General features: G+C 47.7%; 16 non-coding genes across 16 annotated transcripts; all 16 read right to left on the bottom strand.

The window, feature by feature from the left end:
- Nucleotides 1–1,084: 1,084 nt before the first annotated feature.
- Nucleotides 1,085–1,275, bottom strand: LOC142695321 (U2 spliceosomal RNA). The gene has a single exon (XR_012863449.1). It is a non-coding gene; the product is annotated as a U2 spliceosomal RNA (small nuclear RNA).
- Nucleotides 1,276–2,571: 1,296 nt separating this feature from the next.
- On the bottom strand, nt 2,572–2,762 carry LOC142695322 (U2 spliceosomal RNA). The gene has a single exon (XR_012863450.1). It is a non-coding gene; the product is annotated as a U2 spliceosomal RNA (small nuclear RNA).
- A 1,288-nt stretch (nt 2,763–4,050) lies between these two features.
- Nucleotides 4,051–4,241, bottom strand: LOC142695506 (U2 spliceosomal RNA). The gene has a single exon (XR_012863616.1). It is a non-coding gene; the product is annotated as a U2 spliceosomal RNA (small nuclear RNA).
- Nucleotides 4,242–5,537: 1,296 nt separating this feature from the next.
- LOC142695507 (U2 spliceosomal RNA) lies at nt 5,538–5,728 on the bottom strand. Its single transcript, XR_012863617.1, has one exon. It is a non-coding gene; the product is annotated as a U2 spliceosomal RNA (small nuclear RNA).
- Nucleotides 5,729–7,028: 1,300 nt separating this feature from the next.
- Nucleotides 7,029–7,219, bottom strand: LOC142695323 (U2 spliceosomal RNA). The gene has a single exon (XR_012863451.1). It is a non-coding gene; the product is annotated as a U2 spliceosomal RNA (small nuclear RNA).
- A 1,292-nt stretch (nt 7,220–8,511) lies between these two features.
- LOC142695326 (U2 spliceosomal RNA) lies at nt 8,512–8,702 on the bottom strand. Its single transcript, XR_012863453.1, has one exon. It is a non-coding gene; the product is annotated as a U2 spliceosomal RNA (small nuclear RNA).
- A 1,292-nt stretch (nt 8,703–9,994) lies between these two features.
- Nucleotides 9,995–10,185, bottom strand: LOC142695327 (U2 spliceosomal RNA). The gene has a single exon (XR_012863454.1). It is a non-coding gene; the product is annotated as a U2 spliceosomal RNA (small nuclear RNA).
- A 1,292-nt stretch (nt 10,186–11,477) lies between these two features.
- LOC142695328 (U2 spliceosomal RNA) lies at nt 11,478–11,668 on the bottom strand. Its single transcript, XR_012863455.1, has one exon. It is a non-coding gene; the product is annotated as a U2 spliceosomal RNA (small nuclear RNA).
- Nucleotides 11,669–12,948: 1,280 nt separating this feature from the next.
- LOC142695522 (U2 spliceosomal RNA) lies at nt 12,949–13,139 on the bottom strand. Its single transcript, XR_012863631.1, has one exon. It is a non-coding gene; the product is annotated as a U2 spliceosomal RNA (small nuclear RNA).
- A 1,300-nt stretch (nt 13,140–14,439) lies between these two features.
- Nucleotides 14,440–14,630, bottom strand: LOC142695329 (U2 spliceosomal RNA). Its single transcript, XR_012863456.1, has one exon. It is a non-coding gene; the product is annotated as a U2 spliceosomal RNA (small nuclear RNA).
- A 1,296-nt stretch (nt 14,631–15,926) lies between these two features.
- Nucleotides 15,927–16,117, bottom strand: LOC142695330 (U2 spliceosomal RNA). The gene has a single exon (XR_012863457.1). It is a non-coding gene; the product is annotated as a U2 spliceosomal RNA (small nuclear RNA).
- Nucleotides 16,118–17,397: 1,280 nt separating this feature from the next.
- On the bottom strand, nt 17,398–17,588 carry LOC142695524 (U2 spliceosomal RNA). The gene has a single exon (XR_012863632.1). It is a non-coding gene; the product is annotated as a U2 spliceosomal RNA (small nuclear RNA).
- A 1,304-nt stretch (nt 17,589–18,892) lies between these two features.
- On the bottom strand, nt 18,893–19,083 carry LOC142695509 (U2 spliceosomal RNA). The gene has a single exon (XR_012863619.1). It is a non-coding gene; the product is annotated as a U2 spliceosomal RNA (small nuclear RNA).
- Nucleotides 19,084–20,363: 1,280 nt separating this feature from the next.
- Nucleotides 20,364–20,554, bottom strand: LOC142695525 (U2 spliceosomal RNA). Its single transcript, XR_012863633.1, has one exon. It is a non-coding gene; the product is annotated as a U2 spliceosomal RNA (small nuclear RNA).
- Nucleotides 20,555–21,846: 1,292 nt separating this feature from the next.
- On the bottom strand, nt 21,847–22,037 carry LOC142695331 (U2 spliceosomal RNA). Its single transcript, XR_012863458.1, has one exon. It is a non-coding gene; the product is annotated as a U2 spliceosomal RNA (small nuclear RNA).
- Nucleotides 22,038–23,349: 1,312 nt separating this feature from the next.
- LOC142695332 (U2 spliceosomal RNA) lies at nt 23,350–23,540 on the bottom strand. The gene has a single exon (XR_012863459.1). It is a non-coding gene; the product is annotated as a U2 spliceosomal RNA (small nuclear RNA).
- Between the last annotated feature and the right edge of the window lie 262 nt (nt 23,541–23,802).

Consider the following 23,802-nt stretch of genomic DNA (forward strand, 5'->3'; position numbering starts at 1 on the left):
ATAAAAACGCCTTCCTGGCAACGCCCAAATGCCCTGCTGCCATGCAGATAAACACTGGCAGCGGCAGCAAGTGCATGCCCACAGCCACCCCTTGTTCCTTCACACCTTGTATCAGCTGTAATCCAGTCCAGTCCAGTGCTGCCTGCTGAGCAGCACTGACCAACACTGCCTGGGCCCAGGCTTTTATCTCTGAGGCCCCATTATGATGTCAGAAAGCTGGCTCTGGAATCCTGAGGGCTCCACTATGACACGTGCAAAGTTCCGTCTGAACTTTATATAAGACGGTGAGGCTCAGTCAGTCACTCAGTGTTGCCTGAGAGGGCAACACTGCAACAGCCGGCCGCCAGGCTGTCTTTTTTTTGCACAGCTAGTTGCCTCCAGGAGGCCACAAGAGGGAGACAAGGGACTGCAAAATGGAAAATAGGCATCCACCAACTTTACAGACAACTTCTCCTTGCTCCTACAACCTCCATCCTTGCACAGTTTGTTATTCTTCTAGGTAACATAGTAACAAATACAAATTGCTGCTCTCTTTGTAGGCAAGCAAGGCTTTGTTGCAACTGCAATTCTTACTTCTTCTTGAAATGTAGGGACGACAGTACATTCCATCACATCCATCTAGTGTACACAGGTAGGTCCATTGTGGCGGGCAGGCGAGCGGGCGGGCTGCTTTATTGGCTGTTTGCTGTTCCCCTACTCCACTCCACTATTTGACTGTTGTGCTGCATCAATCAATCAATCAATCAATCAATCAATCAATCAATCAATCAATCAATCAATCAATCAGTGGCTGGCTCAGGTACAGCTCTTTAACTTACCTAAAAGGGAGGGCGGAGAGAAGACAAGGAAGGTGAATGAGGTGTTCCAATGTGAAATGCCGGAAACACAGAAACACAGACGACACACAACAAGAGGTGGCAATCTATTCATTAATTGCATTTAATCAATGAGCTCATTATCACTCATGCATTGTCCAACAGGTGTTGAAATAATGGGATTAAAAGGGGAGATCCCTTCAGAAAGACAGAAACAATAGCAAAGACAAAAAACACTTTTGGAATCTGCTTTTAGTCAACACATAAGGAAAGGGTGCACCGGTCCTGGAAATACTGCAATACCAGGTCAATGCGTGGAGTGGACAGAGCAAGCTCTATTTCCATCTCCCTGTTCTAAAAATCCATTTAATATATGGTCCCCAGATAGGGGACGTATCAGATATTAAACTGATAAGAACAGATACTACACTTGATCTTAGCCAAAAGGCCGAGAAGCGATAACCCGAACGGGCCGCGCGTTGCCCGAGCCTGCCCGATACTGCTGTTCAGCCCTTGCAGCGATTCAGCCTACTTCTAGGCAATTCCATGGGGCCCTGCAGGCTCACACACTCACAGCTACACGGGAGGTGAATAAAGGCCGGAGAGGAAGCCAGACAGGATTTGCTTCTTTTGCTTGCACCACAATGCAGTGCTGAAAGAGGAGGAATCTACATAAAAACGCCTTCCTGGCAACGCCCAAATGCCCTGCTGCCATGCAGATAAACACTGGCAGCGGCAGCAAGCGCATGCCCACAGCCACCCCTTGTTCCTTCACACCTTGTATCAGCTGTAATCCAGTCCAGTCCAGTGCTGCCTGCTGAGCAGCACTGACCAACACTGCCTGGGCCCAGGCTTTTATCTCTGAGGCCCCATTATGATGTCAGAAAGCTGGCTCTGGAATCCTGAGGGCTCCACTATGACACGTGCAAAGTTCCGTCTGAACTTTATATAAGACGGTGAGGCTCAGTCAGTCACTCAGTGTTGCCTGAGAGGGCAACACTGCAACAGCCGGCCGCCAGGCTGTCTTTTTTTTGCACAGCTAGTTGCCTCCAGGAGGCCACAAGAGGGAGACAAGGGACTGCAAAATGGAAAATAGGCATCCACCAACTTTACAGACAACTTCTCCTTGCTCCTACAACCTCCATCCTTGCACAGTTTGTTATTCTTCTAGGTAACATAGTAACAAATCCAAATTGCTGCTCTCTTTGTAGGCAAGCAAGGCTTTGTTGCAACTGCAATTCTTACTTCTTCTTGAAATGTAGGGACGACAGTACATTCCATCACATCCATCTAGTGTACACAGGTAGGTCCATTGTGGCGGGCAGGCGAGCGGGCGGGCTGCTTTATTGGCTGTTTGCTGTTCCCCTACTCCACTCCACTATTTGACTGTTGTGCTGCATCAATCAATCAATCAATCAATCAATCAATCAATCAATCAATCAATCAATCAATCAATCAGTGGCTGGCTCAGGTGCAGCTCTTTAACTTACCTAAAAGGGAGGGCGGAGAGAAGACAAGGAAGGTGAATGAGGTGTTCCAATGTGAAATGCCGGAAACACAGAAACACAGACGACACACAACAAGAGGTGGCAATCTATTCATTAATTGCATTTAATCAATGAGCTCATTATCACTCATGCATTGTCCAACAGGTGTTGAAATAATGGGATTAAAAGGGGAGATCCCTTCAGAAAGACAGAAACAATAGCAAAGACAAAAAACACTTTTGGAATCTGCTTTTAGTCAACACATAAGGAAAGGGTGCACCGGTCCTGGAAATACTGCAATACCAGGTCAATGCGTGGAGTGGACAGAGCAAGCTCTATTTCCATCTCCCTGTTCTAAAAATCCATTTAATATATGGTCCCCAGATAGGGGACGTATCAGATATTAAACTGATAAGAACAGATACTACACTTGATCTTAGCCAAAAGGCCGAGAAGCGATAACCCGAACGGGCCGCGCGTTGCCCGAGCCTGCCCGATACTGCTGTTCAGCCCTTGCAGCGATTCAGCCTACTTCTAGGCAATTCCATGGGGCCCTGCAGGCTCACACACTCACAGCTACACGGGAGGTGAATAAAGGCCGGAGAGGAAGCCAGACAGGATTTGCTTCTTTTGCTTGCACCACAATGCAGTGCTGAAAGAGGAGGAATCTACATAAAAACGCCTTCCTGGCAACGCCCAAATGCCCTGCTGCCATGCAGATAAACACTGGCAGCGGCAGCAAGTGCATGCCCACAGCCACCCCTTGTTCCTTCACACCTTGTATCAGCTGTAATCCAGTCCAGTCCAGTGCTGCCTGCTGAGCAGCACTGACCAACACTGCCTGGGCCCAGGCTTTTATCTCTGAGGCCCCATTATGATGTCAGAAAGCTGGCTCTGGAATCCTGAGGGCTCCACTATGACACGTGCAAAGTTCCGTCTGAACTTTATATAAGACGGTGAGGCTCAGTCAGTCACTCAGTGTTGCCTGAGAGGGCAACACTGCAACAGCCGGCCGCCAGGCTGTCTTTTTTTTGCACAGCTAGTTGCCTCCAGGAGGCCACAAGAGGGAGACAAGGGACTGCAAAATGGAAAATAGGCATCCACCAACTTTACAGACAACTTCTCCTTGCTCCTACAACCTCCATCCTTGCACAGTTTGTTATTCTTCTAGGTAACATAGTAACAAATCCAAATTGCTGCTCTCTTTGTAGGCAAGCAAGGCTTTGTTGCAACTGCAATTCTTACTTCTTCTTGAAATGTAGGGACGACAGTACATTCCATCACATCCATCTAGTGTACACAGGTAGGTCCATTGTGGCGGGCAGGCGAGCGGGCGGGCTGCTTTATTGGCTGTTTGCTGTTCCCCTACTCCACTCCACTATTTGACTGTTGTGCTGCATCAATCAATCAATCAATCAATCAATCAATCAATCAATCAATCAATCAATCAGTGGCTGGCTCAGGTGCAGCTCTTTAACTTACCTAAAAGGGAGGGCGGAGAGAAGACAAGGAAGGTGAATGAGGTGTTCCAATGTGAAATGCCGGAAACACAGAAACACAGACGACACACAACAAGAGGTGGCAATCTATTCATTAATTGCATTTAATCAATGAGCTCATTATCACTCATGCATTGTCCAACAGGTGTTGAAATAATGGGATTAAAAGGGGAGATCCCTTCAGAAAGACAGAAACAATAGCAAAGACAAAAAACACTTTTGGAATCTGCTTTTAGTCAACACATAAGGAAAGGGTGCACCGGTCCTGGAAATACTGCAATACCAGGTCAATGCGTGGAGTGGACAGAGCAAGCTCTATTTCCATCTCCCTGTTCTAAAAATCCATTTAATATATGGTCCCCGGATAGGGGACGTATCAGATATTAAACTGATAAGAACAGATACTACACTTGATCTTAGCCAAAAGGCCGAGAAGCGATAACCCGAACGGGCCGCGCGTTGCCCGAGCCTGCCCGATACTGCTGTTCAGCCCTTGCAGCGATTCAGCCTACTTCTAGGCAATTCCATGGGGCCCTGCAGGCTCACACACTCACAGCTACACGGGAGGTGAATAAAGGCCGGAGAGGAAGCCAGACAGGATTTGCTTCTTTTGCTTGCACCACAATGCAGTGCTGAAAGAGGAGGAATCTACATAAAAACGCCTTCCTGGCAACGCCCAAATGCCCTGCTGCCATGCAGATAAACACTGGCAGCGGCAGCAAGTGCATGCCCACAGCCACCCCTTGTTCCTTCACACCTTGTATCAGCTGTAATCCAGTCCAGTCCAGTGCTGCCTGCTGAGCAGCACTGACCAACACTGCCTGGGCCCAGGCTTTTATCTCTGAGGCCCCATTATGATGTCAGAAAGCTGGCTCTGGAATCCTGAGGGCTCCACTATGACACGTGCAAAGTTCCGTCTGAACTTTATATAAGACGGTGAGGCTCAGTCAGTCACTCAGTGTTGCCTGAGAGGGCAACACTGCAACAGCCGGCCGCCAGGCTGTCTTTTTTTTGCACAGCTAGTTGCCTCCAGGAGGCCACAAGAGGGAGACAAGGGACTGCAAAATGGAAAATAGGCATCCACCAACTTTACAGACAACTTCTCCTTGCTCCTACAACCTCCATCCTTGCACAGTTTGTTATTCTTCTAGGTAACATAGTAACAAATCCAAATTGCTGCTCTCTTTGTAGGCAAGCAAGGCTTTGTTGCAACTGCAATTCTTACTTCTTCTTGAAATGTAGGGACGACAGTACATTCCATCACATCCATCTAGTGTACACAGGTAGGTCCATTGTGGCGGGCAGGTGAGCGGGCGGGCTGCTTTATTGGCTGTTTGCTGTTCCCCTACTCCACTCCACTATTTGACTGTTGTGCTGCATCAATCAATCAATCAATCAATCAATCAATCAATCAATCAATCAATCAATCAATCAATCAGTGGCTGGCTCAGGTGCAGCTCTTTAACTTACCTAAAAGGGAGGGCGGAGAGAAGACAAGGAAGGTGAATGAGGTGTTCCAATGTGAAATGCCGGAAACACAGAAACACAGACGACACACAACAAGAGGTGGCAATCTATTCATTAATTGCATTTAATCAATGAGCTCATTATCACTCATGCATTGTCCAACAGGTGTTGAAATAATGGGATTAAAAGGGGAGATCCCTTCAGAAAGACAGAAACAATAGCAAAGACAAAAAACACTTTTGGAATCTGCTTTTAGTCAACACATAAGGAAAGGGTGCACCGGTCCTGGAAATACTGCAATACCAGGTCAATGCGTGGAGTGGACAGAGCAAGCTCTATTTCCATCTCCCTGTTCTAAAAATCCATTTAATATATGGTCCCCGGATAGGGGACGTATCAGATATTAAACTGATAAGAACAGATACTACACTTGATCTTAGCCAAAAGGCCGAGAAGCGATAACCCGAACGGGCCGCGCGTTGCCCGAGCCTGCCCGATACTGCTGTTCAGCCCTTGCAGCGATTCAGCCTACTTCTAGGCAATTCCATGGGGCCCTGCAGGCTCACACACTCACAGCTACACGGGAGGTGAATAAAGGCCGGAGAGGAAGCCAGACAGGATTTGCTTCTTTTGCTTGCACCACAATGCAGTGCTGAAAGAGGAGGAATCTACATAAAAACGCCTTCCTGGCAACGCCCAAATGCCCTGCTGCCATGCAGATAAACACTGGCAGCGGCAGCAAGTGCATGCCCACAGCCACCCCTTGTTCCTTCACACCTTGTATCAGCTGTAATCCAGTCCAGTCCAGTGCTGCCTGCTGAGCAGCACTGACCAACACTGCCTGGGCCCAGGCTTTTATCTCTGAGGCCCCATTATGATGTCAGAAAGCTGGCTCTGGAATCCTGAGGGCTCCACTATGACACGTGCAAAGTTCCGTCTGAACTTTATATAAGACGGTGAGGCTCAGTCAGTCACTCAGTGTTGCCTGAGAGGGCAACACTGCAACAGCCGGCCGCCAGGCTGTCTTTTTTTTGCACAGCTAGTTGCCTCCAGGAGGCCACAAGAGGGAGACAAGGGACTGCAAAATGGAAAATAGGCATCCACCAACTTTACAGACAACTTCTCCTTGCTCCTACAACCTCCATCCTTGCACAGTTTGTTATTCTTCTAGGTAACATAGTAACAAATCCAAATTGCTGCTCTCTTTGTAGGCAATCAAGGCTTTGTTGCAACTGCAATTCTTACTTCTTCTTGAAATGTAGGGACGACAGTACATTCCATCACATCCATCTAGTGTACACAGGTAGGTCCATTGTGGCGGGCAGGCGAGCGGGCGGGCTGCTTTATTGGCTGTTTGCTGTTCCCCTACTCCACTCCACTATTTGACTGTTGTGCTGCATCAATCAATCAATCAATCAATCAATCAATCAATCAATCAATCAATCAATCAATCAATCAATCAGTGGCTGGCTCAGGTGCAGCTCTTTAACTTACCTAAAAGGGAGGGCGGAGAGAAGACAAGGAAGGTGAATGAGGTGTTCCAATGTGAAATGCCGGAAACACAGAAACACAGACGACACACAACAAGAGGTGGCAATCTATTCATTAATTGCATTTAATCAATGAGCTCATTATCACTCATGCATTGTCCAACAGGTGTTGAAATAATGGGATTAAAAGGGGAGATCCCTTCAGAAAGACAGAAACAATAGCAAAGACAAAAAACACTTTTGGAATCTGCTTTTAGTCAACACATAAGGAAAGGGTGCACCGGTCCTGGAAATACTGCAATACCAGGTCAATGCGTGGAGTGGACAGAGCAAGCTCTATTTCCATCTCCCTGTTCTAAAAATCCATTTAATATATGGTCCCCAGATAGGGGACGTATCAGATATTAAACTGATAAGAACAGATACTACACTTGATCTTAGCCAAAAGGCCGAGAAGCGATAACCCGAACGGGCCGCGCGTTGCCCGAGCCTGCCCGATACTGCTGTTCAGCCCTTGCAGCGATTCAGCCTACTTCTAGGCAATTCCATGGGGCCCTGCAGGCTCACACACTCACAGCTACACGGGAGGTGAATAAAGGCCGGAGAGGAAGCCAGACAGGATTTGCTTCTTTTGCTTGCACCACAATGCAGTGCTGAAAGAGGAGGAATCTACATAAAAACGCCTTCCTGGCAACGCCCAAATGCCCTGCTGCCATGCAGATAAACACTGGCAGCGGCAGCAAGTGCATGCCCACAGCCACCCCTTGTTCCTTCACACCTTGTATCAGCTGTAATCCAGTCCAGTCCAGTGCTGCCTGCTGAGCAGCACTGACCAACACTGCCTGGGCCCAGGCTTTTATCTCTGAGGCCCCATTATGATGTCAGAAAGCTGGCTCTGGAATCCTGAGGGCTCCACTATGACACGTGCAAAGTTCCGTCTGAACTTTATATAAGACGGTGAGGCTCAGTCAGTCACTCAGTGTTGCCTGAGAGGGCAACACTGCAACAGCCGGCCGCCAGGCTTTCTTTTTTTTGCACAGCTAGTTGCCTCCAGGAGGCCACAAGAGGGAGACAAGGGACTGCAAAATGGAAAATAGGCATCCACCAACTTTACAGACAACTTCTCCTTGCTCCTACAACCTCCATCCTTGCACAGTTTGTTATTCTTCTAGGTAACATAGTAACAAATCCAAATTGCTGCTCTCTTTGTAGGCAAGCAAGGCTTTGTTGCAACTGCAATTCTTACTTCTTCTTGAAATGTAGGGACGACAGTACATTCCATCACATCCATCTAGTGTACACAGGTAGGTCCATTGTGGCGGGCAGGCGAGCGGGCGGGCTGCTTTATTGGCTGTTTGCTGTTCCCCTACTCCACTCCACTATTTGACTGTTGTGCTGCATCAATCAATCAATCAATCAATCAATCAATCAATCAATCAATCAATCAATCAATCAGTGGCTGGCTCAGGTGCAGCTCTTTAACTTACCTAAAAGGGAGGGCGGAGAGAAGAGAAGGAAGGTGAATGAGGTGTTCCAATGTGAAATGCCGGAAACACAGAAACACAGACGACACACAACAAGAGGTGGCAATCTATTCATTAATTGCATTTAATCAATGAGCTCATTATCACTCATGCATTGTCCAACAGGTGTTGAAATAATGGGATTAAAAGGGGAGATCCCTTCAGAAAGACAGAAACAATAGCAAAGACAAAAAACACTTTTGGAATCTGCTTTTAGTCAACACATAAGGAAAGGGTGCACCGGTCCTGGAAATACTGCAATACCAGGTCAATGCGTGGAGTGGACAGAGCAAGCTCTATTTCCATCTCCCTGTTCTAAAAATCCATTTAATATATGGTCCCCAGATAGGGGACGTATCAGATATTAAACTGATAAGAACAGATACTACACTTGATCTTAGCCAAAAGGCCGAGAAGCGATAACCCGAACGGGCCGCGCGTTGCCCGAGCCTGCCCGATACTGCTGTTCAGCCCTTGCAGCGATTCAGCCTACTTCTAGGCAATTCCATGGGGCCCTGCAGGCTCACACACTCACAGCTACACGGGAGGTGAATAAAGGCCGGAGAGGAAGCCAGACAGGATTTGCTTCTTTTGCTTGCACCACAATGCAGTGCTGAAAGAGGAGGAATCTACATAAAAACGCCTTCCTGGCAACGCCCAAATGCCCTGCTGCCATGCAGATAAACACTGGCAGCGGCAGCAAGTGCATGCCCACAGCCACCCCTTGTTCCTTCACACCTTGTATCAGCTGTAATCCAGTCCAGTCCAGTGCTGCCTGCTGAGCAGCACTGACCAACACTGCCTGGGCCCAGGCTTTTATCTCTGAGGCCCCATTATGATGTCAGAAAGCTGGCTCTGGAATCCTGAGGGCTCCACTATGACACGTGCAAAGTTCCGTCTGAACTTTATATAAGACGGTGAGGCTCAGTCAGTCACTCAGTGTTGCCTGAGAGGGCAACACTGCAACAGCCGGCCGCCAGGCTGTCTTTTTTTTGCACAGCTAGTTGCCTCCAGGAAGCCACAAGAGGGAGACAAGGGACTGCAAAATGGAAAATAGGCATCCACCAACTTTACAGACAACTTCTCCTTGCTCCTACAACCTCCATCCTTGCACAGTTTGTTATTCTTCTAGGTAACATAGTAACAAATCCAAATTGCTGCTCTCTTTGTAGGCAAGCAAGGCTTTGTTGCAACTGCAATTCTTACTTCTTCTTGAAATGTAGGGACGACAGTACATTCCATCACATCCATCTAGTGTACACAGGTAGGTCCATTGTGGCGGGCAGGCGAGCGGGCGGGCTGCTTTATTGGCTGTTTGCTGTTCCCCTACTCCACTCCACTATTTGACTGTTGTGCTGCATCAATCAATCAATCAATCAATCAATCAATCAATCAATCAATCAATCAATCAATCAGTGGCTGGCTCAGGTGCAGCTCTTTAACTTACCTAAAAGGGAGGGCGGAGAGAAGACAAGGAAGGTGAATGAGGTGTTCCAATGTGAAATGCCGGAAACACAGAAACACAGACGACACACAACAAGAGGTGGCAATCTATTCATTAATTGCATTTAATCAATGAGCTCATTATCACTCATGCATTGTCCAACAGGTGTTGAAATAATGGGATTAAAAGGGGAGATCCCTTCAGAAAGACAGAAACAATAGCAAAGACAAAAAACACTTTTGGAATCTGCTTTTAGTCAACACATAAGGAAAGGGTGCACCGGTCCTGGAAATACTGCAATACCAGGTCAATGCGTGGAGTGGACAGAGCAAGCTCTATTTCCATCTCCCTGTTCTAAAAATCCATTTAATATATGGTCCCCAGATAGGGGACGTATCAGATATTAAACTGATAAGAACAGATACTACACTTGATCTTAGCCAAAAGGCCGAGAAGCGATAACCCGAACGGGCCGCGCGTTGCCCGAGCCTGCCCGATACTGCTGTTCAGCCCTTGCAGCGATTCAGCCTACTTCTAGGCAATTCCATGGGGCCCTGCAGGCTCACACACTCACAGCTACACGGGAGGTGAATAAAGGCCGGAGAGGAAGCCAGACAGGATTTGCTTCTTTTGCTTGCACCACAATGCAGTGCTGAAAGAGGAGGAATCTACATAAAAACGCCTTCCTGGCAACGCCCAAATGCCCTGCTGCCATGCAGATAAACACTGGCAGCGGCAGCAAGTGCATGCCCACAGCCACCCCTTGTTCCTTCACACCTTGTATCAGCTGTAATCCAGTCCAGTCCAGTGCTGCCTGCTGAGCAGCACTGACCAACACTGCCTGGGCCCAGGCTTTTATCTCTGAGGCCCCATTATGATGTCAGAAAGCTGGCTCTGGAATCCTGAGGGCTCCACTATGACACGTGCAAAGTTCCGTCTGAACTTTATATAAGACGGTGAGGCTCAGTCAGTCACTCAGTGTTGCCTGAGAGGGCAACACTGCAACAGCCGGCCGCCAGGCTGTCTTTTTTTTGCACAGCTAGTTGCCTCCAGGAGGCCACAAGAGGGAGACAAGGGACTGCAAAATGGAAAATAGGCATCCACCAACTTTACAGACAACTTCTCCTTGCTCCTACAACCTCCATCCTTGCACAGTTTGTTATTCTTCTAGGTAACATAGTAACAAATCCAAATTGCTGCTCTCTTTGTAGGCAAGCAAGGCTTTGTTGCAACTGCAATTCTTACTTCTTCTTGAAATGTAGGGACGACAGTACATTCCATCACATCCATCTAGTGTACACAGGTAGGTCCATTGTGGCGGGCAGGCGAGCGGGCGGGCTGCTTTATTGGCTGTTTGCTGTTCCCCTACTCCACTCCACTATTTGACTGTTGTGCTGCATCAATCAATCAATCAATCAATCAATCAATCAATCAATCAATCAATCAATCAATCAGTGGCTGGCTCAGGTGCAGCTCTTTAACTTACCTAAAAGGGAGGGCGGAGAGAAGACAAGGAAGGTGAATGAGGTGTTCCAATGTGAAATGCCGGAAACACAGAAACACAGACGACACACAACAAGAGGTGGCAATCTATTCATTAATTGCATTTAATCAATGAGCTCATTATCACTCATGCATTGTCCAACAGGTGTTGAAATAATGGGATTAAAAGGGGAGATCCCTTCAGAAAGACAGAAACAATAGCAAAGACAAAAAACACTTTTGGAATCTGCTTTTAGTCAACATATATGGAAAGGGTGCACCGGTCCTGGAAATACTGCAATACCAGGTCAATGCGTGGAGTGGACAGAGCAAGCTCTATTTCCATCTCCCTGTTCTAAAAATCCATTTAATATATGGTCCCCAGATAGGGGACGTATCAGATATTAAACTGATAAGAACAGATACTACACTTGATCTTAGCCAAAAGGCCGAGAAGCGATAACCCGAACGGGCCGCGCGTTGCCCGAGCCTGCCCGATACTGCTGTTCAGCCCTTGCAGCGATTCAGCCTACTTCTAGGCAATTCCATGGGGCCCTGCAGGCTCACACACTCACAGCTACACGGGAGGTGAATAAAGGCCGGAGAGGAAGCCAGACAGGATTTGCTTCTTTTGCTTGCACCACAATGCAGTGCTGAAAGAGGAGGAATCTACATAAAAACGCCTTCCTGGCAACGCCCAAATGCCCTGCTGCCATGCAGATAAACACTGGCAGCGGCAGCAAGTGCATGCCCACAGCCACCCCTTGTTCCTTCACACCTTGTATCAGCTGTAATCCAGTCCAGTCCAGTGCTGCCTGCTGAGCAGCACTGACCAACACTGCCTGGGCCCAGGCTTTTATCTCTGAGGCCCCATTATGATGTCAGAAAGCTGGCTCTGGAATCCTGAGGGCTCCACTATGACACGTGCAAAGTTCCGTCTGAACTTTATATAAGACGGTGAGGCTCAGTCAGTCACTCAGTGTTGCCTGAGAGGGCAACACTGCAACAGCCGGCCGCCAGGCTGTCTTTTTTTTGCACAGCTAGTTGCCTCCAGGAGGCCACAAGAGGGAGACAAGGGACTGCAAAATGGAAAATAGGCATCCACCAACTTTACAGACAACTTCTCCTTGCTCCTACAACCTCCATCCTTGCACAGTTTGTTATTCTTCTAGGTAACATAGTAACAAATCCAAATTGCTGCTCTCTTTGTAGGCAAGCAAGGCTTTGTTGCAACTGCAATTCTTACTTCTTCTTGAAATGTAGGGACGACAGTACATTCCATCACATCCATCTAGTGTACACAGGTAGGTCCATTGTGGCGGGCAGGCGAGCGGGCGGGCTGCTTTATTGGCTGTTTGCTGTTCCCCTACTCCACTCCACTATTTGACTGTTGTGCTGCATCAATCAATCAATCAATCAATCAATCAATCAATCAATCAATCAGTGGCTGGCTCAGGTGCAGCTCTTTAACTTACCTAAAAGGGAGGGCGGAGAGAAGACAAGGAAGGTGAATGAGGTGTTCCAATGTGAAATGCCGGAAACACAGAAACACAGACGACACACAACAAGAGGTGGCAATCTATTCATTAATTGCATTTAATCAATGAGCTCATTATCACTCATGCATTGTCCAACAGGTGTTGAAATAATGGGATTAAAAGGGGAGATCCCTTCAGAAAGACAGAAACAATAGCAAAGACAAAAAACACTTTTGGAATCTGCTTTTAGTCAACACATAAGGAAAGGGTGCACCGGTCCTGGAAATACTGCAATACCAGGTCAATGCGTGGAGTGGACAGAGCAAGCTCTATTTCCATCTCCCTGTTCTAAAAATCCATTTAATATATGGTCCCCAGATAGGGGACGTATCAGACATTAAACTGATAAGAACAGATACTACACTTGATCTTAGCCAAAAGGCCGAGAAGCGATAACCCGAACGGGCCGCGCGTTGCCCGAGCCTGCCCGATACTGCTGTTCAGCCCTTGCAGCGATTCAGCCTACTTCTAGGCAATTCCATGGGGCCCTGCAGGCTCACACACTCACAGCTACACGGGAGGTGAATAAAGGCCGGAGAGGAAGCCAGACAGGATTTGCTTCTTTTGCTTGCACCACAATGCAGTGCTGAAAGAGGAGGAATCTACATAAAAACGCCTTCCTGGCAACGCCCAAATGCCCTGCTGCCATGCAGATAAACACTGGCAGCGGCAGCAAGTGCATGCCCACAGCCACCCCTTGTTCCTTCACACCTTGTATCAGCTGTAATCCAGTCCAGTCCAGTGCTGCCTGCTGAGCAGCACTGACCAACACTGCCTGGGCCCAGGCTTTTATCTCTGAGGCCCCATTATGATGTCAGAAAGCTGGCTCTGGAATCCTGAGGGCTCCACTATGACACGTGCAAAGTTCCGTCTGAACTTTATATAAGACGGTGAGGCTCAGTCAGTCACTCAGTGTTGCCTGAGAGGGCAACACTGCAACAGCCGGCCGCCAGGCTGTCTTTTTTTTGCACAGCTAGTTGCCTCCAGGAGGCCACAAGAGGGAGACAAGGGACTGCAAAATGGAAAATAGGCATCCACCAACTTTACAGACAACTTCTCCTTGCTCCTACAACCTCCATCCTTGCACAGTTTGTTATTCTTCTAGGTAACATAGTAACAAATCCAAATTGCTGCTCTCTTTGTAGGCAAGCAAGGCTTTGTTGCAACTGCAATTCTTACTTCTTCTTGAAATGTAGGGACGACAGTACATTCCATCACATCCATCTAGTGTACACAGGTAGGTCCATTGTGGCGGGCAGGCGAGCGGGCGGGCTGCTTTATTGGCTGTTTGCTGTTCCCCTACTCCACTCCACTATTTGACTGTTGTGCTGCATCAATCAATCAATCAATCAATCAATCAATCAATCAATCAATCAATCAATCAAGCAATCAATCAGTGGCTGGCTCAGGTGCAGCTCTTTAACTTACCTAAAAGGGAGGGCGGAGAGAAGACAAGGAAGGTGAATGAGGTGTTCCAATGTGAAATGCCGGAAACACAGAAACACAGACGACACACAACAAGAGGTGGCAATCTATTCATTAATTGCATTTAATCAATGAGCTCATTATCACTCATGCATTGTCCAACAGGTGTTGAAATAATGGGATTAAAAGGGGAGATCCCTTCAGAAAGACAGAAACAATAGCAAAGACAAAAAACACTTTTGGAATCTGCTTTTAGTCAACACATAAGGAAAGGGTGCACCGGTCCTGGAAATACTGCAATACCAGGTCAATGCGTGGAGTGGACAGAGCAAGCTCTATTTCCATCTCCCTGTTCTAAAAATCCATTTAATATATGGTCCCCAGATAGGGGACGTATCAGATATTAAACTGATAAGAACAGATACTACACTTGATCTTAGCCAAAAGGCCGAGAAGCGATAACCCGAACGGGCCGCGCGTTGCCCGAGCCTGCCCGATACTGCTGTTCAGCCCTTGCAGCGATTCAGCCTACTTCTAGGCAATTCCATGGGGCCCTGCAGGCTCACACACTCACAGCTACACGGGAGGTGAATAAAGGCCGGAGAGGAAGCCAGACAGGATTTGCTTCTTTTGCTTGCACCACAATGCAGTGCTGAAAGAGGAGGAATCTACATAAAAACGCCTTCCTGGCAACGCCCAAATGCCCTGCTGCCATGCAGATAAACACTGGCAGCGGCAGCAAGTGCATGCCCACAGCCACCCCTTGTTCCTTCACACCTTGTATCAGCTGTAATCCAGTCCAGTCCAGTGCTGCCTGCTGAGCAGCACTGACCAACACTGCCTGGGCCCAGGCTTTTATCTCTGAGGCCCCATTATGATGTCAGAAAGCTGGCTCTGGAATCCTGAGGGCTCCACTATGACACGTGCAAAGTTCCGTCTGAACTTTATATAAGACGGTGAGGCTCAGTCAGTCACTCAGTGTTGCCTGAGAGGGCAACACTGCAACAGCCGGCCGCCAGGCTGTCTTTTTTTTGCACAGCTAGTTGCCTCCAGGAGGCCACAAGAGGGAGACAAGGGACTGCAAAATGGAAAATAGGCATCCACCAACTTTACAGACAACTTCTCCTTGCTCCTACAACCTCCATCCTTGCACAGTTTGTTATTCTTCTAGGTAACATAGTAACAAATCCAAATTGCTGCTCTCTTTGTAGGCAAGCAAGGCTTTGTTGCAACTGCAATTCTTACTTCTTCTTGAAATGTAGGGACGACAGTACATTCCATCACATCCATCTAGTGTACACAGGTAGGTCCATTGTGGCGGGCAGGCGAGCGGGCGGGCTGCTTTATTGGCTGTTTGCTGTTCCCCTACTCCACTCCACTATTTGACTGTTGTGCTGCATCAATCAATCAATCAATCAATCAATCAATCAATCAATCAATCAATCAATCAATCAATCAGTGGCTGGCTCAGGTGCAGCTCTTTAACTTACCTAAAAGGGAGGGCGGAGAGAAGACAAGGAAGGTGAATGAGGTGTTCCAATGTGAAATGCCGGAAACACAGAAACACAGACGACACACAACAAGAGGTGGCAATCTATTCATTAATTGCATTTAATCAATGAGCTCATTATCACTCATGCATTGTCCAACAGGTGTTGAAATAATGGGATTAAAAGGGGAGATCCCTTCAGAAAGACAGAAACAATAGCAAAGACAAAAAACACTTTTGGAATCTGCTTTTAGTCAACATATAAGGAAAGGGTGCACCGGTCCTGGAAATACTGCAATACCAGGTCAATGCGTGGAGTGGACAGAGCAAGCTCTATTTCCATCTCCCTGTTCTAAAAATCCATTTAATATATGGTCCCCAGATAGGGGACGTATCAGATATTAAACTGATAAGAACAGATACTACACTTGATCTTAGCCAAAAGGCCGAGAAGCGATAACCCGAACGGGCCGCGCGTTGCCCGAGCCTGCCCGATACTGCTGTTCAGCCCTTGCAGCGATTCAGCCTACTTCTAGGCAATTCCATGGGGCCCTGCAGGCTCACACACTCACAGCTACACGGGAGGTGAATAAAGGCCGGAGAGGAAGCCAGACAGGATTTGCTTCTTTTGCTTGCACCACAATGCAGTGCTGAAAGAGGAGGAATCTACATAAAAACGCCTTCCTGGCAACGCCCAAATGCCCTGCTGCCATGCAGATAAACACTGGCAGCGGCAGCAAGTGCATGCCCACAGCCACCCCTTGTTCCTTCACACCTTGTATCAGCTGTAATCCAGTCCAGTCCAGTGCTGCCTGCTGAGCAGCACTGACCAACACTGCCTGGGCCCAGGCTTTTATCTCTGAGGCCCCATTATGATGTCAGAAAGCTGGCTCTGGAATCCTGAGGGCTCCACTATGACACGTGCAAAGTTCCGTCTGAACTTTATATAAGACGGTGAGGCTCAGTCAGTCACTCAGTGTTGCCTGAGAGGGCAACACTGCAACAGCCGGCCGCCAGGCTGTCTTTTTTTTGCACAGCTAGTTGCCTCCAGGAGGCCACAAGAGGGAGACAAGGGACTGCAAAATGGAAAATAGGCATCCACCAACTTTACAGACAACTTCTCCTTGCTCCTACAACCTCCATCCTTGCACAGTTTGTTATTCTTCTAGGTAACATAGTAACAAATCCAAATTGCTGCTCTCTTTGTAGGCAAGCAAGGCTTTGTTGCAACTGCAATTCTTACTTCTTCTTGAAATGTAGGGACGACAGTACATTCCATCACATCCATCTAGTGTACACAGGTAGGTCCATTGTGGCGGGCAGGCGAGCGGGCGGGCTGCTTTATTGGCTGTTTGCTGTTCCCCTACTCCACTCCACTATTTGACTGTTGTGCTGCATCAATCAATCAATCAATCAATCAATCAATCAATCAATCAATCAGTGGCTGGCTCAGGTGCAGCTCTTTAACTTACCTAAAAGGGAGGGCGGAGAGAAGACAAGGAAGGTGAATGAGGTGTTCCAATGTGAAATGCCGGAAACACAGAAACACAGACGACACACAACAAGAGGTGGCAATCTATTCATTAATTGCATTTAATCAATGAGCTCATTATCACTCATGCATTGTCCAACAGGTGTTGAAATAATGGGATTAAAAGGGGAGATCCCTTCAGAAAGACAGAAACAATAGCAAAGACAAAAAACACTTTTGGAATCTGCTTTTAGTCAACACATAAGGAAAGGGTGCACCGGTCCTGGAAATACTGCAATACCAGGTCAATGCGTGGAGTGGACAGAGCAAGCTCTATTTCCATCTCCCTGTTCTAAAAATCCATTTAATATATGGTCCCCAGATAGGGGACGTATCAGACATTAAACTGATAAGAACAGATACTACACTTGATCTTAGCCAAAAGGCCGAGAAGCGATAACCCGAACGGGCCGCGCGTTGCCCGAGCCTGCCCGATACTGCTGTTCAGCCCTTGCAGCGATTCAGCCTACTTCTAGGCAATTCCATGGGGCCCTGCAGGCTCACACACTCACAGCTACACGGGAGGTGAATAAAGGCCGGAGAGGAAGCCAGACAGGATTTGCTTCTTTTGCTTGCACCACAATGCAGTGCTGAAAGAGGAGGAATCTACATAAAAACGCCTTCCTGGCAACGCCCAAATGCCCTGCTGCCATGCAGATAAACACTGGCAGCGGCAGCAAGTGCATGCCCACAGCCACCCCTTGTTCCTTCACACCTTGTATCAGCTGTAATCCAGTCCAGTCCAGTGCTGCCTGCTGAGCAGCACTGACCAACACTGCCTGGGCCCAGGCTTTTATCTCTGAGGCCCCATTATGATGTCAGAAAGCTGGCTCTGGAATCCTGAGGGCTCCACTATGACACGTGCAAAGTTCCGTCTGAACTTTATATAAGACGGTGAGGCTCAGTCAGTCACTCAGTGTTGCCTGAGAGGGCAACACTGCAACAGCCGGCCGCCAGGCTGTCTTTTTTTTGCACAGCTAGTTGCCTCCAGGAGGCCACAAGAGGGAGACAAGGGACTGCAAAATGGAAAATAGGCATCCACCAACTTTACAGACAACTTCTCCTTGCTCCTACAACCTCCATCCTTGCACAGTTTGTTATTCTTCTAGGTAACATAGTAACAAATCCAAATTGCTGCTCTCTTTGTAGGCAAGCAAGGCTTTGTTGCAACTGCAATTCTTACTTCTTCTTGAAATGTAGGGACGACAGTACATTCCATCACATCCATCTAGTGTACACAGGTAGGTCCATTGTGGCGGGCAGGTGAGCGGGCGGGCTGCTTTATTGGCTGTTTGCTGTTCCCCTACTCCACTCCACTATTTGACTGTTGTGCTGCATCAATCAATCAATCAATCAATCAATCAATCAATCAATCAATCAATCAATCAATCAATCAATCAATCAGTGGCTGGCTCAGGTGCAGCTCTTTAACTTACCTAAAAGGGAGGGCGGAGAGAAGACAAGGAAGGTGAATGAGGTGTTCCAATGTGAAATGCCGGAAACACAGAAACACAGACGACACACAACAAGAGGTGGCAATCTATTCATTAATTGCATTTAATCAATGAGCTCATTATCACTCATGCATTGTCCAACAGGTGTTGAAATAATGGGATTAAAAGGGGAGATCCCTTCAGAAAGACAGAAACAATAGCAAAGACAAAAAACACTTTTGGAATCTGCTTTTAGTCAACACATAAGGAAAGGGTGCACCGGTCCTGGAAATACTGCAATACCAGGTCAATGCGTGGAGTGGACAGAGCAAGCTCTATTTCCATCTCCCTGTTCTAAAAATCCATTTAATATATGGTCCCCGGATAGGGGACGTATCAGATATTAAACTGATAAGAACAGATACTACACTTGATCTTAGCCAAAAGGCCGAGAAGCGATAACCCGAACGGGCCGCGCGTTGCCCGAGCCTGCCCGATACTGCTGTTCAGCCCTTGCAGCGATTCAGCCTACTTCTAGGCAATTCCATGGGGCCCTGCAGGCTCACACACTCACAGCTACACGGGAGGTGAATAAAGGCCGGAGAGGAAGCCAGACAGGATTTGCTTCTTTTGCTTGCACCACAATGCAGTGCTGAAAGAGGAGGAATCTACATAAAAACGCCTTCCTGGCAACGCCCAAATGCCCTGCTGCCATGCAGATAAACACTGGCAGCGGCAGCAAGTGCATGCCCACAGCCACCCCTTGTTCCTTCACACCTTGTATCAGCTGTAATCCAGTCCAGTCCAGTGCTGCCTGCTGAGCAGCACTGACCAACACTGCCTGGGCCCAGGCTTTTATCTCTGAGGCCCCATTATGATGTCAGAAAGCTGGCTCTGGAATCCTGAGGGCTCCACTATGACACGTGCAAAGTTCCGTCTGAACTTTATATAAGACGGTGAGGCTCAGTCAGTCACTCAGTGTTGCCTGAGAGGGCAACACTGCAACAGCCGGCCGCCAGGCTGTCTTTTTTTTGCACAGCTAGTTGCCTCCAGGAGGCCACAAGAGGGAGACAAGGGACTGCAAAATGGAAAATAGGCATCCACCAACTTTACAGACAACTTCTCCTTGCTCCTACAACCTCCATCCTTGCACAGTTTGTTATTCTTCTAGGTAACATAGTAACAAATCCAAATTGCTGCTCTCTTTGTAGGCAAGCAAGGCTTTGTTGCAACTGCAATTCTTACTTCTTCTTGAAATGTAGGGACGACAGTACATTCCATCACATCCATCTAGTGTACACAGGTAGGTCCATTGTGGCGGGCAGGCGAGCGGGCGGGCTGCTTTATTGGCTGTTTGCTGTTCCCCTACTCCACTCCACTATTTGACTGTTGTGCTGCATCAATCAATCAATCAATCAATCAATCAATCAATCAATCAATCAGTGGCTGGCTCAGGTGCAGCTCTTTAACTTACCTAAAAGGGAGGGCGGAGAGAAGACAAGGAAGGTGAATGAGGTGTTCCAATGTGAAATGCCGGAAACACAGAAACACAGACGACACACAACAAGAGGTGGCAATCTATTCATTAATTGCATTTAATCAATGAGCTCATTATCACTCATGCATTGTCCAACAGGTGTTGAAATAATGGGATTAAAAGGGGAGATCCCTTCAGAAAGACAGAAACAATAGCAAAGACAAAAAACACTTTTGGAATCTGCTTTTAGTCAACACATAAGGAAAGGGTGCACCGGTCCTGGAAATACTGCAATACCAGGTCAATGCGTGGAGTGGACAGAGCAAGCTCTATTTCCATCTCCCTGTTCTAAAAATCCATTTAATATATGGTCCCCAGATAGGGGACGTATCAGACATTAAACTGATAAGAACAGATACTACACTTGATCTTAGCCAAAAGGCCGAGAAGCGATAACCCGAACGGGCCGCGCGTTGCCCGAGCCTGCCCGATACTGCTGTTCAGCCCTTGCAGCGATTCAGCCTACTTCTAGGCAATTCCATGGGGCCCTGCAGGCTCACACACTCACAGCTACACGGGAGGTGAATAAAGGCCGGAGAGGAAGCCAGACAGGATTTGCTTCTTTTGCTTGCACCACAATGCAGTGCTGAAAGAGGAGGAATCTACATAAAAACGCCTTCCTGGCAACGCCCAAATGCCCTGCTGCCATGCAGATAAACACTGGCAGCGGCAGCAAGTGCATGCCCACAGCCACCCCTTGTTCCTTCACACCTTGTATCAGCTGTAATCCAGTCCAGTCCAGTGCTGCCTGCTGAGCAGCACTGACCAACACTGCCTGGGCCCAGGCTTTTATCTCTGAGGCCCCATTATGATGTCAGAAAGCTGGCTCTGGAATCCTGAGGGCTCCACTATGACACGTGCAAAGTTCCGTCTGAACTTTATATAAGACGGTGAGGCTCAGTCAGTCACTCAGTGTTGCCTGAGAGGGCAACACTGCAACAGCCGGCCGCCAGGCTGTCTTTTTTTTGCACAGCTAGTTGCCTCCAGGAGGCCACAAGAGGGAGACAAGGGACTGCAAAATGGAAAATAGGCATCCACCAACTTTACAGACAACTTCTCCTTGCTCCTACAACCTCCATCCTTGCACAGTTTGTTATTCTTCTAGGTAACATAGTAACAAATCCAAATTGCTGCTCTCTTTGTAGGCAAGCAAGGCTTTGTTGCAACTGCAATTCTTACTTCTTCTTGAAATGTAGGGACGACAGTACATTCCATCACATCCATCTAGTGTACACAGGTAGGTCCATTGTGGCGGGCAGGCGAGCGGGCGGGCTGCTTTATTGGCTGTTTGCTGTTCCCCTACTCCACTCCACTATTTGACTGTTGTGCTGCATCAATCAATCAATCAATCAATCAATCAATCAATCAATCAATCAAGCAATCAATCAGTGGCTGGCTCAGGTGCAGCTCTTTAACTTACCTAAAAGGGAGGGCGGAGAGAAGACAAGGAAGGTGAATGAGGTGTTCCAATGTGAAATGCCGGAAACACAGAAACACAGACGACACACAACAAGAGGTGGCAATCTATTCATTAATTGCATTTAATCAATGAGCTCATTATCACTCATGCATTGTCCAACAGGTGTTGAAATAATGGGATTAAAAGGGGAGATCCCTTCAGAAAGACAGAAACAATAGCAAAGACAAAAAACACTTTTGGAATCTGCTTTTAGTCAACACATAAGGAAAGGGTGCACCGGTCCTGGAAATACTGCAATACCAGGTCAATGCGTGGAGTGGACAGAGCAAGCTCTATTTCCATCTCCCTGTTCTAAAAATCCATTTAATATATGGTCCCCAGATAGGGGACGTATCAGATATTAAACTGATAAGAACAGATACTACACTTGATCTTAGCCAAAAGGCCGAGAAGCGATAACCCGAACGGGCCGCGCGTTGCCCGAGCCTGCCCGATACTGCTGTTCAGCCCTTGCAGCGATTCAGCCTACTTCTAGGCAATTCCATGGGGCCCTGCAGGCTCACACACTCACAGCTACACGGGAGGTGAATAAAGGCCGGAGAGGAAGCCAGACAGGATTTGCTTCTTTTGCTTGCACCACAATGCAGTGCTGAAAGAGGAGGAATCTACATAAAAACGCCTTCCTGGCAACGCCCAAATGCCCTGCTGCCATGCAGATAAACACTGGCAGCGGCAGCAAGTGCATGCCCACAGCCACCCCTTGTTCCTTCACACCTTGTATCAGCTGTAATCCAGTCCAGTCCAGTGCTGCCTGCTGAGCAGCACTGACCAACACTGCCTGGGCCCAGGCTTTTATCTCTGAGGCCCCATTATGATGTCAGAAAGCTGGCTCTGGAATCCTGAGGGCTCCACTATGACACGTGCAAAGTTCCGTCTGAACTTTATATAAGACGGTGAGGCTCAGTCAGTCACTCAGTGTTGCCTGAGAGGGCAACACTGCAACAGCCGGCCGCCAGGCTGTCTTTTTTTTGCACAGCTAGTTGCCTCCAGGAGGCCACAAGAGGGAGACAAGGGACTGCAAAATGGAAAATAGGCATCCACCAACTTTACAGACAACTTCTCCTTGCTCCTACAACCTCCATCCTTGCACAGTTTGTTATTCTTCTAGGTAACATAGTAACAAATCCAAATTGCTGCTCTCTTTGTAGGCAAGCAAGGCTTTGTTGCAACTGCAATTCTTACTTCTTCTTGAAATGTAGGGACGACAGTACATTCCATCACATCCATCTAGTGTACACAGGTAGGTCCATTGTGGCGGGCAGGCGAGCGGGCGGGCTGCTTTATTGGCTGTTTGCTGTTCCCCTACTCCACTCCACTATTTGACTGTTGTGCTGCATCAATCAATCAATCAATCAATCAATCAATCAATCAATCAATCAATCAATCAATCAATCAATCAATCAATCAATCAGTGGCTGGCTCAGGTGCAGCTCTTTAACTTACCTAAAAGGGAGGGCGGAGAGAAGACAAGGAAGGTGAATGAGGTGTTCCAATGTGAAATGCCGGAAACACAGAAACACAGACGACACACAACAAGAGGTGGCAATCTATTCATTAATTGCATTTAATCAATGAGCTCATTATCACTCATGCATTGTCCAACAGGTGTTGAAATAATGGGATTAAAAGGGGAGATCCCTTCAGAAAGACAGAAACAATAGCAAAGACAAAAAACACTTTTGGAATCTGCTTTTAGTCAACACATAAGGAAAGGGTGCACCGGTCCTGGAAATACTGCAATACCAGGTCAATGCGTGGAGTGGACAGAGCAAGCTCTATTTCCATCTCCCTGTTCTAAAAATCCATTTAATATATGGTCCCCAGATAGGGGACGTATCAGATATTAAACTGATAAGAACAGATACTACACTTGATCTTAGCCAAAAGGCCGAGAAGCGATAACCCGAACGGGCCGCGCGTTGCCCGAGCCTGCCCGATACTGCTGTTCAGCCCTTGCAGCGATTCAGCCTACTTCTAGGCAATTCCATGGGGCCCTGCAGGCTCACACACTCACAGCTACACGGGAGGTGAATAAAGGCCGGAGAGGAAGCCAGACAGGATTTGCTTCTTTTGCTTGCACCACAATGCAGTGCTGAAAGAGGAGGAATCTACATAAAAACGCCTTCCTGGCAACGCCCAAATGCCCTGCTGCCATGCAGATA

The sequence above is a fragment of the Rhinoderma darwinii genome, assembly GCF_050947455.1.
Source record: "Rhinoderma darwinii isolate aRhiDar2 chromosome 5 unlocalized genomic scaffold, aRhiDar2.hap1 SUPER_5_unloc_47, whole genome shotgun sequence".
Taxonomy (NCBI): domain Eukaryota; kingdom Metazoa; phylum Chordata; class Amphibia; order Anura; family Rhinodermatidae; genus Rhinoderma; species Rhinoderma darwinii.